The following is a 15,321-nucleotide window of genomic DNA, read 5'->3' as shown; positions in this document are numbered from 1 at the left end:
TTCTAGGTGTTTTTTGATTTCCTCTTTGATTTCTTCTGTGTTCTTTTGGTTATTAAGTAGTGTATTGTTTAGCCTCCATGTGTTTGTGTTTTTTACATATATTTCCCTGTAATTGATATATAGTCTCATAGCATTGTGGTCAGAATATATATAATTTCAATTTTCTTAAATTTACCCGGGTTTGATTTGTGACCAAAGATAGATCTATCCTGGAGAATGTTTCATGAGCACTTGAGAGTAAAGTGTATTCTGTTGTTTTTGTATGGAATGTCCTATAAATATAAATTAGTTCCATCTTGTTTAATATGTCATTTAAAGCTTGTGTTTCTTTATTTAGTTTCATTTTGGATGATCTGTCCACTGGTGAAAGTGCAGTTTTAAAGTCCCCTACTATGATTGTGTTACTGTCGATTTCCCCTTTTATGGCTGTTAATATTTCCCTTATGTATTGAGGTACTCTTATGTTGGGTGCATAAATATTTACAATTGTTATATCTTCTTCTTGGATTGATCCCTTGATCATTATGTGGTGTCCTTCTTTGTCTCTTGTAATAGACTTTATTTTAAAGTCTATTTTTTCTGATATGAGAATTGCTTTTCTAGCTTTCTTTTGATTTCCCTTTGCATGGAATAACTTTTTCCATCCCCTCACTTTCATTCTGTATGTGTCCCTAGGTCTGAAGTGGGTCTCTTTTAGACAGCTTATATATGGGTCTTGTTTTTGTATCCATTCAGCCAGTCTATGTCTTTGGTTGGAGCATTTGATCCATTTATTTTTTTGGTAATTATCGATATGTATGCTTCTGTTACCATTTACTAATTATTTTGGGTTTGTTTCTGTAGGTCTTTTCCTTCTCTTGTGTTTCCTGCCCAGAGAATTTCCTTTAGCATTTGTTGTAAATCTGATTTGATGGTGCTGAATTCTCTTAGCTTTTGCTTGTCTGTAAAGTTTTAATTTCTCCATTGAATCTGAATGAGATCCTTGCTGGATAGAGAAATCTTGGTTGTAGATTTTTTCCTTTCATCACTTTAAATATGTCCTGCCACTCCTTTCTGGCTTGCAGTTTCTGCTGAAATATCAGCTGTTAACCTTATGGGGTTCACTTGTATGTTATTTGTTGTTTTTAATAATTTTGCTTTATATTTATTATTTGATAGTTTGATTAATATGTGTCTTGATGTGTTTGTCCTTGTATTTAACCTGTATGAGACTCTCTGTGCTTCCTGGACTTGTTTAACTATTTCCTTTCCCATATTAGGGATGTTTTCAACTACAATCTCTTCGAATGTTTTCTCAGTCCCTTTCTTTTTCTCTTATGCTTCTGGGACCCCTATAATTCGAAAGTTGGTGCATTTAATATTTTGCCAGAAGTCTCTGAGACTGTCCTCAATTCTTCTCTTTCTTTTTTTCTTTATTCTGCTCTGAAGTAGTTATTTCCACTATTTTATCTTTTAGGTCATGTATCTGTTCTTCTGCCTCAATTATTCTGCTATTGATTCCTTCTAGAAAAGTTTTAATTTCATTTGTTGTGTTGTTCATCATTGTTTGCTCTTTAGTTCTTCTAGCTCCTTGTTAAACGTTTCTTGTATTTTCTCCATTCTATTTCCAGGATTTTGGATCATCTTTACTATCACAACTCTGAATTATTTTTCAGGTAGACTGCCTCTGTCTTCTTCATTTGTTTAGTCTGATGGGTTTTTACCTTCCTCCTTCATCTGCTGTGTTTTTGTCTGTCTTCTCATTTTGCTTAACTTACTGTGTTCGGCATCTCTTTTTCGCAGCCTTCATGTTCATATTTCCCATTGTTTTCATAGTGCCTGCACCCAGTGGCTAAGTTTGGTTCAGTGGGTTGTGTAGGCTTCCTGGTGGAAGGGATTAGTGCCAGTGTTCTGGTGGTTGAGGCTGGATCTTGTCTTTCTGGTGAGCAGTACCACATCTGGTGATGTGTTTTGCGGTGTCTGTAACCTTATTATGATTTTAGACAGCCTCTCTGCTAATGGATGGGGTTGTGTTTCTGTCTTGCTAGTTTTTTGGCACAGGATATCCAGCATTGTAGCTTGCTGTTAGTTTAGTGGGGTTGCATCTTAGGGTTCAGATGTAGATCTCTAGGAGAGCTTTTGCTGTTTGATATTATGTGGACCCAGGAAGTCTCTGGTGGACCAATGTCCTGAACTTAGCTCTCCCACCTCAGAGGCACAGTCCTGACACCCAGCTAGACCACCTAGACCCTATCAGCCACATGGCTCAGAAGAAAAGGGGGAAAAAAAGAAAGAAGGAAACAAAGAAACAAATTAATTAATTAATTAAATTCAAAAGTTATTAAAATAAAAACTAAAATAATTATTAAAAATAAAAAAGTATAAATTAAAAATAAAAAAGTAAAAATAATTTTTAAAAGTAAAAAAAGAAAGAAAGAAGGCAACCAAAGCAGATAACTAGGACAAATGGTAAAAAGCATAGCTATACAGACAATATCACACAAAGAAGCATTCACATACACACTCACAAAGAGAAAAAGAAAAAAAAATACATATATATATATATATATATATATATATATATATATATATATATATATATATATAAAGGAGGAAGAGAGCAACCAAATCAATAAACAAATCTACCAATGATAATAAACTCTAAGTACTAAACTAATGTAAACATAAAACCAGAAACCAATTAGATGTAGAAAGCAAACCCCAAGTCTACAGTTGTTCCCAAAGTCCACCACCTCAATTTTTGGATGATTCATTGACTATTCAGTTACTTCAGAGATGCAGGGTACATCAATGGATTGTGTAGAATTAATCTGCTGCTCTTCTGGCTGCTGGGAGAAATTTCCCTTTCTCTTCTATGTTCACACATCTCTTGGGGTTCAGCTTCGTATTTGGCCCCACCTCTGTATGTAGGTCTCCTGAGGGTGATTCTTCTTTGCTCAGAGAGGACGGGGTTAAAGTAGCAGTTGATTAGGGGGCTCTGGCTCACTGAGACTAGGGGGAGGGAGGGGTATGGATGTGGGGCAAGACTGCAGTAGGAGAGGCCGGCATGACTTTGTAACAGTCTGAGGTGCACCGTGTGTTCTCCCAGGGAAGTTGTCCCTGGATCATGGGAACCTGACAGTGTCAGGCTGTACAGGCTCTGGGAGGGGAAGTATGGGTAGTGAACTGTGCTTGCACACAGGCTTCTTGGTGGCTGCAGCAGCATCCTTAGCATCTCATGCCCGTCTCTGGTGTCCATGCTGATAGCTGCAGCACACACCCTTCTCTGGAGCTCATTTAAGTGGTGCTCTGAATCCCCTCTCCTTGTGCACCCAGAAACAATGCTCTCTTGTCTCTTAGGCAGGTCCAGATATTTTCCTGGATTCCCTCCCGACTAGTTGTGACACACTAGCCCCTTTCAGGCTGTCTTCATGCAGCCAACCCCAGTCTTCTCCCTGGGATCTGACCTCCGAAGCCCAAGCCTCAGTTCCCAACCCCCACCCACCCCAGTGGGTGAGCAGACAAGCCTCTCGGGCTAGTGAGTGCTGGTCGGCCCTGATCCTCTATGTGGGAATCTTTCCACTTTGCCCTCTGGCACTCCTGTTGTTGTGCTCTCCTCCATGGCCCCAAAGCGTCCTCCTGCCAACCCCCATTTCCACCAGTGAAGGGGCTTTGTAGTGTGTGGAAACTTTTCCTCCTTCACAGCTCCCTCCCACTGGTGCAGGTCCCATCCCTATTATTTTGTCTCTGTTTTTTCTTTCTTTTTCTTTTGCCCTACTCAGGTATGTGGGGAGTTTCTTGCCTTTTGGGAAGTCTGAGGTGTTCTGCCAGTGTTCAGAAGGTGTTCTGTAGGAGTTGTTCCACATATAGATGTATTTCTGATGTACTTGTGTGGAGGAAGGTGATCTCCACGTCTTATTACTCTGCCATCTTAAAGGTCTCCCTAAACTTATTTTTTAATGTTGCATCACATTGTTAGTTCACATTCATTCCACGCTGGAAATGTAATCCTTGAATCTTCTTGTTACGTTTTAATACAATCTTCATCAACAGATTTAGAATTCAAGCATGGGTATGAGATTGAATCTTATCTTGAATGACAGTGAGTGAAAGATTGCATACTCCCATTTGCTTTAAGAATGTTGGTTAGCTGACACACCTGTTATGGTAATGGTAATTTGGTGTTGAATCAGAAGGGAGTTATCCAGGGGAAGAATTTCCATAACTATTGCATCTAATATCTGATGTAAGAAGTAATATTCTCCCAGAAACTGCATCCAAAATATTCTGTGAGTTCAGGAGTAAGAATAATATGGCAATCTATTTTTTAATCTATATACTCACCGTTTAGCTTCTACAAGTGTTTTGTCCACCCAGTACATTTTCTTGACATATTTTAGTGATATAAAATTGGAGAAATTCATAGAAATGCAGACCCTTCTAATCTCATCTGGTATAAATTATCTACATCCAAACACATACACACACACACTCACATTATTATAGATAGTCCATATGTCCATTTATGTATAGAAATAATTCTCCATAGACCTACTTAATATATTGAAGAATGTTTTAAGACTCTGCAAAGAATAAATGGTTATCTCATTGACAGTTTTCTTTGAAAGGGTATAACTGTACTACAGAGACATAATTATCTAGGGTCATCATTTTTTAAAACAACAATTAAGAAGAGTATAAACCAGGTTATTGAATTTACTTTTGTAGAAAGTGTTTGTAAGCTCCTTGGAATCTGGGAGTACGTGGACATATTCTCTCTTTTTAATTAGTTATGCAACAAAAATTTATATAAGATTAACATAAATATGGAAATAAGACTACATATTAAAAATATGTGTTTTGTAGTGATAAAACATGGGGAAATATAGCTATTTTTGTTGTTGGTTTTATTGGAAAAAGCAACTTTCATTTATTCAATATGTAAGAATGTATTGAGAGATTTTTTTCCCCTGTGGCTAGTACTCCATAGGTAGCAGCCTGTATACAGAACTCCATCACTGGTTTCAGATTGATCTCCCTGCAAAGAACACATATAAATCTTGAAAAAAAAAAAACATAAAACAAGTATTTGAAAACTTCAAATACACTTCAAAGGCAGTCAGGACTTAAGGGGTAAGGATCTTGGCAATAAGAGTAGTACATTCATCGAAGCCAAACTTCTCTGCATCTCTTTTTCCTTAGAGTATTTGCTGATTCACACTTAAGGGCAAAAAAATCTAACAGGAAAAACAACCCAGGATAATATTTTCTGCACTTTCACTGGACTTGAGAGGAACAAAACTGGAGTTTGAGTTTTCAAAGGTGTCAAAGATCCCAGAAACAATAATCCCAGGGGGGAAAAAGGGCACTGAAAAATGAACCCAACGTTCTTCAGTAAATTTTTCCTGAGGCATATGGCAAATAATATGTTTCACATAAATGGACTAATGTTTAAGAAAACAAACAAAATGCATTTGCTCATCAGATATAGCATCAAGTATAATTTCAGCCGTCAGACAATACTGAGTTCAAGTTCTGCAAGTAGGAAGGACCCAAGTAAACACTTCAGGCTTTAAATTGAGAGGTCTGATGTAATTAAAGATGCCCTATAAGTAAAGGAAAAGTTAGTAATAGCCTCAAGGTAATCTTCCCATACTTTTGTAGCTCCCTGCCAAAGAAATAAAATTATCTCTAAAGGAAAATGTCTTTATCCAAATCCCTTTACAACTTATCATACACAAAGTCTTACATTTAATAAAAAATAAATTACTAAATTTACCAGAATATTGAACCAAATGTTTAGAATCATAAAGAAATGACAATAGAAACAAATCTATTGTAAGTAATCCAGATTTTTGACAAAAACTAAAACAATGGCTAATATTTTAAGAAAATATATTTTTTAAAAATAATGAATTTTGCTAGAGAATCAGAATTTATAAGAACTAAATGGAAATGCTAGAAATAAAAATATACAGAAACAAAAGTTATAAACAGAATGAACACAATAAAGCAAATATTAATGAACTGGAAAACCAACAAACTAAAAACATAGAAGCCTATTCCTAATAAAATATTCTTCAATAATGAATGACATAGATAACACATAAATTAGAGTGAGTGAATTTGTCACCAGCAGATTCACATTACCAAAAAAATGCTTTACATCTTTTCTTTAAGCTAAAGAAATATGTAAACCTTAGGAAGAATGAAGAGCATCACAAATGATAAATATATGAGTAAGAATAAGACACAATTTTTACAGTTTATTTAAGGAACCATTGGTATGTATAGCACAAAATAACAAAATCCTATGAAACATAACACATAGAGTGAAATGAACAATATGGCATAAATAATAAGAAGGGTAAACGAGAGTGTACTTCTAATACTACTGCAAAGTTCTCATGTTATGCATGAACTTGTGTTAATTCATAAGCGTCTGTGATAATTTGAGAAATATGTTATAATCCTATCAGAACAATTAAAAATCTAAACATACATATACAGTTAAAAAATAAGAACATTAATGAGGGTAAAATAATTTTAAATAAACAAAAAATAAAACAGATTAATACAAAAATAGCAGGATAAAAAGAGACAAAAATAACACATGGGACAGTTTGAAAACAAATATTGAGGAGATGGAATTAAATCCACTATTACCAATAATTTTATTAAGTATGAATTGATTAATGTTTTTAAAAAGGCAGAATCTGTCACACTGGATTAAAAAAGCAAGGCCCAAACATCTGCTGTTTAAAACAGATATACTTTAATACACTTTAAAGTTATAGATCAGTTAAAAAATGAAGATGGTAAAAGATATTAAAAAAAAAAACCACTAATACAAAGAAACATGAACTGGTATATTCATATCAAAAAAGGAGACTTTTAAGAGACATTTCCTGAATGCCAGAACGCTAAGAACTTTTTATAGTAAAGAGTTTCAATTCATCAAGAAGATGTCAAAACTCTAAATGTATCTTCATTGTATAAAAGAGCTTCAAATTTGACAGAACTAAGGAAAGACATATTTGGAAAATATATTTAGAAATTTTAACACTCTTCTCTCTGTAACTGATAGAGGAATTAGACAGAAACTTGGTAAGTATTTAGAATATTTAGACAACATCTTCAACGTGTTTAATTTAATTGGAATTTATAAAATATTTCAATTAATGACAGTAGAATAAAAATTATTGTAACTGAACATGGAACAAAAGACGTGGATACTTCACAGAAGAAGATTTTGAGATGACTATGATCATATTAAAAGATTAAAAAAACCTTTAATCTTCAGGAAAATGAAAATAAAAATGACTACACACCCACTAGAATTATTAAAGTTAAAAATGTTCCAAGCAAGTATTTATGAACTTGTGGAACTTTTGAAAATCTCACGCCTTCTGTCAGGAATATAAAATGGTACAATTGTTTTGGAAAATTGTTAGTTTCTTATAAAATTAAACATACCTACACTATGGCCCAAGATGACAAACAGAACAAAACAAAATGACACATGGCCACAAATACTAGCTCAAAAACATTCATAGAAACTTTATTCACAGCAGCACTAAAATGAAAAAAAAACGTGTCTATCAAGACTAGGTATTCTTTCCCTATGTTATGTGTTTGTGTATGCAGTTGTCTCAATGCACCCCAAGTGATTACTCAAAATTAACAGAAAACGGACATCCATGTTTCCACTTGCTGTTTTATTTTTTTTCTGCTCATTTTCATTTTTTTTAAACATCTTTTTGGAGTATAATTGCTTTACAATGGTGTGTTATTTTCTGCTTTATAACAAAGTGAATAATGATACTAGATTTATAATATCCTCCTTTTTCAAGTACGGTGATGGAACCTGTAATCATTAGCCTTTGTTGACTTAAATTTGGAGTGTTAAATGATATATTGACAAAAAAAGGACATGAGTGAAGTTTTTGAGTAATGAAAATATTGTGTACCTTGATTTATATGGTGATATTTTGCAATGATTAAAACATTTGTCATATTAAAGCCATTGCAAATATATGTCTCTATTGCTTGTCTATAATAAATATTCCATATAGTTTTAAATTTTTAATAAAATATTAATATTTTTGTTTGATACTTTTTCCTTTCCAGAAAAGCACTCATTTTTCAGTACAGATTTATCCCTCCTAATTTATTTTAATATTTGCTTTTGTTCTCTATGATAAATTTTTATTTCACAAAAATTAATTTATTTGAGAGTTTATACTTACAGAGGAACTGTTTAAGAGAAATTACCTCCAATAAAATATTAAAATGTGATTGCAATTTTTATTTGACTGTATATCATTATGAATTATTTTGTTTGAAAATATTGTAAGAACTCAACTGAACTGACATAAACATTAAAAATTCTAAATAATTTTTTTATGAAAAGAAAGCAACTCCAGAGTTTATCAGAGTTGATAAGTCCAACAGCACAATGGTGTTGTTGATACCCTGATTCTTTAATCTTCTCCATCTTCCCTTCACTCTTTCCCCAGAAAGTTACCCACTTCTGAGAGTCACTCAGAGATATAATATCCACAAAAGGAAAGAGGCATTTTCCTATATGTTAATCTTTGTATAAGCAAAAAACTAATCAAAACAACCAGCAAGCAAAAACATTTCTCCAAAGCCTCTAAATAAACTTGGAAATTTCTATAACTACCTTAATGAGCAGAATCACGTGGAGAGGCTATGCACATGTCAGTCACTGACAAGAGAAATGTAATTAAGATGGTTGTACTGAATAGATTATATTTATGGGGATTTTACCTTCAGACTAAGGATAGTGTCTATGTTTGCTGAATCCTGTGCTTAGGGTAAAACCCTATCTGAATTCAGGGATTAGCCAAGAAGGCAAAAGGTGTAGATTGACAGAGGAATTGGAATGCAAATGTACCAGCTGAGAAGGTTATTAAAAAATACATCACAGTTTTTTTTTTCTTTTTTTTTGCCATAGAACTTCTTTTATTTATTTTTAATTTTTAAGCATGTCCATATGCATGTGTGTATTTATTTGTTTATGGAATGTAGGCTTCTTTATGAGAAAAGGAGTCAAGTGTCTTTTAGTCATTATTTCCCTCAAATTTCTAACACAGTGCTGGCATACAGAAGGTATTCATAAATAGTTGGTGAAAGCATAAATAACATGATGATTCACATGTTGGCAAACAAGAGCTACAAGATAAGGTTAAAGATCCTGATTAAGATAAGCCTTCAAGGAAGCAAAGATTCTTGCATTCAGGTGAAGGACAAACTCCTCTTAATCTCTACTAATAATGAACACCTTTCTAAATGATGTAATAAACAGTTTATCTTCAGTAATCTTTAAGCTCTTTGAAGATTTGGACCGCATTTATGTATTTTTTTTCTATGACTCCCAAACTCACATAGGACCTTGTTGATAGATGTACTTACTAAGAATTCTTTATGTATTCTGTATAAAATACCTTTGTCAGTTTTTGTTGCAGATATCTTCTTGCACACTGTGGCTTTACTTTTAACCTTTTTAATAGTGTTTTTGTTGAAGAGGAGTATCTAAGTTTATATAGTACAATTTCTTAACAAATTCCTTTATGCTCTAATTTTTGATCTTGTTGTAGATATCTTTTTTACCACAAATTCAAGGAGACATTCCCCTATATTTTTGATATATTTTTCTACATTTAAACCTTCATTTCCCTGGAACTGATTCCTGTGTTTAATGTGAACTATGAGTCAAGTTTCATTATTTTTCACATGGATAATTAATTGATACAGCATCATTTTTTGCAAAGTAGTACTTTGAGGATTTTTTGCATCTATATTCCAAAGAGATAGTGATAGATAGATAGATAGATGATAGATAAATTTTTTGTGTGTAATGTCTGGTTTTGGTGTCAGGGTAAACTTGTCTTAATAGAATGAGTTAAGAAATATCTCCTCCTCTTTTATTTACTGTAAGAGTTTGTGAAGAACTGCTGTACTTTTTCTTTAAATATCCACCAAATATTGGACTTTTTATTTGAGAAATTAAAAAAAATATTAATTCAATCTCTTCACTTGTTATGGATTTATTCAGACTTTATATGTTTTCTTGAATTAGAAATATGCCAATTCCTTCATTACCTAATGTATGGACATATAATTGTTCATAGTGTACCTTTATATTCCTTCTTTTTGTCTGCACTTTCAGAAGGGATTCCACCCATTTCATTCCTTATTTTTGACACATGGGTGTTATGTTGGTCTCTACCTATTGACGATGATGCTGTCAGCTAGAAATGACCGGGGCAGTCACCTGGGCCCATCCTACTTGTGGCAGCTCACCACAGATATTTCCCAAACCAGAGCCTTTTCTGTGTCCAGATCAGCCCTTTTAGTTATTATTATTATTGCATGATGTACCTCAGCAGCAACCATTAGGGAACCTTGAAAAAACAAGGTTTATTACTCACAGGTCCTGGAGGGTGAACAGCAAGCCCGAGGGACACATAGAGAAGTCCTCAGGTAGAGAGAGGGAGGGAGAGTAGACATGGTACTACCTCCATTGGGGTCAAGGGTCAGGCGCCTAGGGTTTTAAGACATAAGAACAGGAATTAGGGCATATGAAAGGAAAAGTGGGAGCAGTCAAGTGTTCACTTACTAAAGTTACCCAGGACATTCTAAAAAGAAAACTTCATGGTTGGGGTGGCCTGGTTTCTCATCTGTTGTCTTACTAGTAATTGTGTCATGCAACTGGTGATATGTTTGTTCTTTGAAATGGATGCCTTGGCAATCAGAAGCTTAATGTCAGGCACTTACACTAAAATGAATCATCTCTGTTTTTTTCTTGAGCAGTCTACATAAGGGTTTGTCAATTTTGTTGATCTTTCAAAGAACTAAGTTTTGGTTTTCTATTAACTATTTCACTTCTCAATTTTTTTTCATTCTGCTTTCTCTGGCTTTAGTTTGCTCTCTTTTTCTCTATTTTCTTAAGGTGGAAGGTGGAATTATTGATTTGAGATTTTTTTTTTTAATGTAGACATTTAGAGCTATACATTTTCCTCAGAGCACCACTTTTGCTATATCCTTTACGTTCTGGTGTGTTAGGTTTTGTTTTCATTCATCTCAAAGCATTTTTTAATTTCTCTTGTGATTTCCTCATTCACATATCTGTTATTTACCAGTGTGGTGTTTAGTTGCCACATGTGTTTTCGTGCTCTTCTTCCTTCATTCCTGTCTCTAATATGTTACTATTAAAGATTTGATATGGTACTACAGCAATAGAGGCTCTGTTTATTTTTCTTTATCATTTTTCTCTCACTTCCTCAGATTAAATACATTTTATTTATCTAATTTCAATATCTATCTAACTTTTAATCTAAGTTCACTGACTCTTCTCTGTCATTTCCATTCTGCTATTCAGTATTTTTTAATAGAAATATTGAATTTTTCAATTTTCTAATTTTCATATAACTCTATTTCATAGTTTCTATTTCTCTGTCAAAAACTTCTGTCTTCCCATAGTGTTTTTACTTTACCTGATGGATCATAGTTGCAACAGGTGCTCTGAAATATTTTCTGATAATTCCTTCATCAGCGTGATTTAGAGGTTTATATATATTAATTACCTTCTCTCTTGGCAATCACTTATATTTCCTTCAATTTATGTATGGTGATTTTTAATTACATGCTGGACATTTTAATATTGTGTTATTTAAGTCCTGAGTTTTGTTAAAATCACTATAGAGTGATGATATTTTTGCTTTAGCAATCAATCAACCCAACTATGTTCAGTCCAGAAGTCCTATCTCACTGTTTTTTTCCTAACATCAATTCTGTTTTCAATGCCTTTCTTATGCTGCTTTGGCTGTGTCCTGTCCCTGTGCCACTCAAATATGAGTCTGAAACTGTACAGTGATTTGTGCCTTCATCACTTCTGAAACCTTCGCTGGGCTGCTTTGGATTCTACATCTCTCCTACAGCAACCCCAGGGTGGGTTCTCTATATTTTGTTTTCCCTCCAAATCCGCCAGTTTTTGTTACTTTTTATAGCCTACATGCTTTTGTTACTTTTTATAGCCTACATGTAGCTTCTTTTTGTGTTTTGTTCAGACTTGTAGTTCTAATCAGCTGGGAAGATAGGGTGTACTGAACTTACTGCATCTTGCCTGACATCAGAAGAATTCTGTGTTTCCTTTTAATTGAATCTGAAATGGATATTATTACCAATTCTCCCTAGGAAAGAATTTCCATTCAGGTTTTTTTTCCCCTACAGTTCAAGGATATATGACTTTAAATGACAAAGTTTATGTCTAGCAGATTTTTTAAAGACTCTGTTTGAATATAGTAGGATATCATGTTTTCTAGTAGTACACAATATCAGAATGCTATATTAACCTTAGATTTAGACTTACTGATAGTTCTTAGGAGGGATCTTACAACCTATCATTCTTCTAAGATTTTAAAAACTGCAATTTTACATTGATGATATAAGTAACATAATTATGGGGTCAATTTAAAACTTAGATTTGAGAAAAAATTAGGGATTAAAAAAAGTTCTATAGTGGGTATTTTGAATTGGCAAATATTGCTCACCATTTAAAGAAATCAAAACTTCCAAGAGAATGGATAATACAAAATATCATATCGTATATAATGTACTGATGTTGCAACTCCCTCAGCTTGTAATGGGGGAGCAAACTTCTGGTCCCCATGGTTCCTCTAATCTGGTGAATTTCAGAATATTTTTTCCCACTTGAGTCAACATTTTATGAAGATTAAAGATGGCAGAAGCTGAGAAACTATAGACTAAAATGAAAACATTTATAATCAATCCAAAGAACCATCCTAGCCAATGATGAGACATATAAAGAATGTTGTGATCTGGCCATTATCAACAGTTAGTGTAACTGAGCAGTAGATTTCTATTTCATACAATACCCAAATACAAAGTTTTATACTTTATATCACCATACAAAAAGGAAGGTAAAAGAATAAGCCATAGACTGGGAAAAATTATTCACAACATATATATATATATATATATATATGTATATATATATATATATATATATATATATATATATATATATATATAACAATACTATTATGTCCAAATACATTTTTAAAAATTCTTACAAATCAATAACAAAATGTCAAATTCCACCCCTCCCCAAATGAAGAAATGGCATGAACCAGAAAACTCAAAATGGAAATATCCAAATGGCTAATAAGCACACGGAAAGATCATCAACATCATTAGTTATTTGGAAAATGCAGCCCAAAGTGAAAATCAGACACTAATACACATACAGCAAAGTGACTAAAATTAAAAAAAAAAAATTGATGAGGATGTGAAACAACTGGAACTATCAAATATTGCTGGTGGGAAGAAAAACTGCACATCAAATTTAGGTGTCTCCCTGGCAGTTTCAAATACACTTAAACCTACATCCATGACCTAGGAATTTCTATCCTAGATATTTGCCCAAGAGAAATGAAAACATATGTTTACACAAAAACACATAAAATAATGTTTATAGCAGCTTTATTTTTAACATCCCCAAACTAGCATGTCTTTATGTATACCCATTGAATATTGGGGAAATAATAAATTCAGGTGACATAATACTAAATAGCAACGAAATGAAACAAACTATGGATAATCACAACAAAGAAAAAATTCTTACCATATATTAAGGAAATTAAAGAAGAAATAAAACAGTATATGCTATATGATTCCATTTTTATAATGTTCAATTACTAGTAAATTTAATCTAAATTGATAGAAATAAGAAAAAAATCTACCAATATAATTTACTAAATCAATAGATTAAAAGGAAAAGAAATGATATTGTTACTGGAAAGCAGATTCTTGTCTCCTCACAGAAAGAATTCAGAAATGAGACACGGAAGTCAAGAAAGCAGAGCAAGGATTTATTAAGCAATAGTACACTCTCAGGAGAGACCTGGCAGGCTAAGGTGAGAAGCTACTCTGAGTTCCTTTATACAGTGAGTGAAAATGATTGGGCAGAATATTCATTGAGGAGAGAAGGGTTTGGGTTTCCTGCTTTTCATCACAGCTCCACATTCCTGAGGGGAGGAAAGATTTTTGTCCTTATTTTGGCCTTGATAGGAAGTGTCATGGCATTGGTGCATGATGGGTACTTCTTATTTGCAAGGCTTATTTTATTGTAATGAGGGCACATTTGGATGTTGAAGATTTCCACCTTTTCCTGCCTTTCTTTGTCTGCCTCTAGGACCCCACTGACCACAAGATGTATGGTATGTACGGCTTTATGTAAGCCTGGAGGTTCCTGCTTTTCTTTGTCTGCCCAAGGATCCCTGCATTCACAAGATGTATGGTTTCCTGTCACACAGCCTGTGTCCCACCCCCTTTCTCTGCTTATATTTAGCTATCTGCCTGCTCTAATATTCCCCCTTCAAGGAGTCTGGACCCTTAAAATCTTTTAAGGGTCAAAGGGTTGACAGTCCATCTTCTATAGCTGCTTCAACCTGAGCTGGAGAATTGTCCCTACCTGGGGGAGTCCAGATCCCCTTGCTATCTGAATGAGATAGGATTTCTGGGTTTGTTTACAGTGGGAGGGATGGGTAGCAGAAGTAGAAGGAGGTTGCTACCTTTCCCAGTGGATGTAGACAGTCCTCATCTTCAGGTGGGATAGGTTGAAATCCTTGTGGTACCATCATTTGAAGTTGGAGTTGTTGCATTCTAGAGGATACACATTTAACTAGGTAGTTAAAAATACAAGAACCAAAGAGAAAATTGAGAAATATATGGGCTATAGGACCTATAAATGGGAGAAGCCAAGTCTATCCTGGAAAACATCCACTAAGGGTCTTGGTCTGTTCCTGCTTCCCTTGGTTATACCTGTGGAGCCAGGCAGTCTGTTTGTAGGTAGATTTCCTTAACATTTATGTCTATTCTTCCTGAGATGTTAATGTACATGCAACATGTTTTATTTATGACAGTGCAGACCCCTTCTTGGTTTGCTAAGAGATAATCTAAGGCCCGACTCTTGTCAAAGGTTACACCTGCCAGGGGATCTAGGGATTTAGGGATTTTTGTGGAAGTGAGTGTTTCTCCAGGTTTTTTGTTTTGTTTTGTTTTGTTTGTTTTAATGTTCCATCTAGGGAAGAAATTAGATCCTTCAAGGTTGTCTCATGTTAGGCCAATCATCCCAAAGGGACAGCCACAACTAGGGTCCCCATAATTCCTGGCAGCACAAGATTGAAGGCCCTTTTCTGTCCCACATGGGTCACACTGAGGGCGATTATTTTGGCCAGAGCTGCAGTTCCCAAGGTGCAGTCCCCATAGTGACGTTTGTTGTCTGGATGTGAG

This window comes from Mesoplodon densirostris, chromosome 12, assembly GCF_025265405.1.
Source record: "Mesoplodon densirostris isolate mMesDen1 chromosome 12, mMesDen1 primary haplotype, whole genome shotgun sequence".
Classification (NCBI taxonomy): Eukaryota; Metazoa; Chordata; class Mammalia; order Artiodactyla; family Ziphiidae; genus Mesoplodon; species Mesoplodon densirostris.
This window is presented reverse-complemented; position numbering follows the sequence as displayed.